The sequence below is a fragment of the Ixodes scapularis genome, unplaced genomic scaffold (assembly GCF_016920785.2).
Source record: "Ixodes scapularis isolate PalLabHiFi unplaced genomic scaffold, ASM1692078v2 ptg000597l_1___fragment_1__unscaffolded, whole genome shotgun sequence".
Taxonomy (NCBI): Eukaryota; Metazoa; Arthropoda; class Arachnida; order Ixodida; family Ixodidae; genus Ixodes; species Ixodes scapularis.
Window position 1 is genome coordinate 2,318,161 of NW_024610006.1, and position 1,792 is coordinate 2,319,952.

A 1,792-nucleotide genomic window follows, 5' to 3' on the forward strand; every position below is an offset into this window, starting at 1 on the left:
AACACGACGTCCGCGTCGTAGTCGTGCTTCCTCAGGAGCTCGGCTGCCACCAGTTCTCGCCACAAGTGCTTGCCCACCCAGGTGTTTGCGGCGCGCGCAATCGCACGCAGCACAACCTCGGAGGCCTCGTTCCCGGCCGATACTCTGCCTTCGCGCCTCTCCAGAAAACCAAACACGTCCGCGTGCTTGTCCAAGAGCCGCTCGGCTATCGCGGTAGTCTTTTCGATCACGGTGGTCCACAGATCCATGTCGTGAAACACCGACCCGTAATCCAAATTGTCTTTTGAAGAAGTTTCTCTAAATACGGAGCTCATTGCGTCTTCTTCCGTTTCGGCGTCGCACACGAGCTCAAACAGTTTCACCGCCGCGTCTCCGTGTGCGAGTTTGGCCGCGAGGCTCGGATGGACGCGCTCGCTCCAGTCTGTTCCCGGGATCCGTTCGCGAGGCATCCGCCCGACTCTCTTGATCAGGCCGGCCCAATCCAGCCTGTAGTTTTCAAACGTGGACACCGCCTCACGGTATCGCTCGAACAGCCCTAACAACCTACGCTCGTCCTTCCGCAACTCGTTTATAAATTCGATCACGGTAGGGTTCAGTTCGCAAACCATGCCCTCGGCCAGCACGGTGGCCATGAGTTTAACGTCGATCCAATCGTTTCGGTAATTGAAGGCCCGAGAATGAGAGGTCATCATGGTGTCGTACTCTTCTTTCGAATAATACTCGCGCATCCGCCGAAAAAACCACTCGCAGACGGTGGACCGCTTCGCGAATGTCTTGGCCGCTTCCACGACCCTGACGAGAAAGTACTCGTCCAGGTCGGGGTGATCGTCCACGTAATTCAAGAGCGGAACGTTGGACCGAGCGTCCTTCAGGGTCTTCTCCTTTATTTCGCACACCAGGGCGGCCAGCTCGTGGTTGCCCGCCGCCAACAGAGCGTACTTGCGAAGAATCTCAACGTCTCTCTGAAGTGGCGGCGGGGGGAAGCGCCCAAAGAACACGTTTAGAGCCGTCTGTGTCTTTTCAATCGTGCGAACGCAAGCGACGTGCGCGAGAAGAAACCTCATACTGTCGACCGCGTCTCTGACATTTGCGAACGTTTTGGCAAAGGCACTCGGGTCGCACGACTCGCCCAGTTTGGCTCGAATCTTTGAAATAATGGAAACAGCGCGCAAACGACAAGGACGGGAGGAAAAGGAGTACACAGGACGAGCGCTGAACTGACAACTGAATATTTATTGAAAAGGACCCAACGAAGAAAACACCCACAAAAAAACTCACTCGCATCAACACGTGTCCATGAAAGTAATCTCCTTCTTATGTAAATACACAGAAGTTTGACTCACGCAGTTCTGTTCCCCCTCCTTCTTTATTCCATACGCTTCTAAAATTTCCCTGGCTGTTTTATCAGCTCCCCTCCCCATGATTGTGATCTTATTGAAATCAGGATGACACTTGCATGTTCCGCAGTGCAGGGGCAAATGCCCTCCTGCTGTTGAACTAAGCGACCAGTCATGTTCGCGTGCCCTTTCATTTATGCAACGGCCCGTTTGCCCGATGTAAACTCTTCCACAGCTTAACGGGATCCTGCACACCACTCCGATCGCACAATCCAGTACTTCTTTCTGTGGTTTACAGTGCATTGGTTCCCACCCCCCCTCCTCTCGGCTACTTTAGAACAAAGGTGTGCCAGCTTACGAGGCGCCGAAAACACGACAGGGACATCAAACCTCCCCGCCACCTTTTTCAGGTTGTGGGAAATTCTGTGCTGATACGGGATAACCTGAGGCCTCTT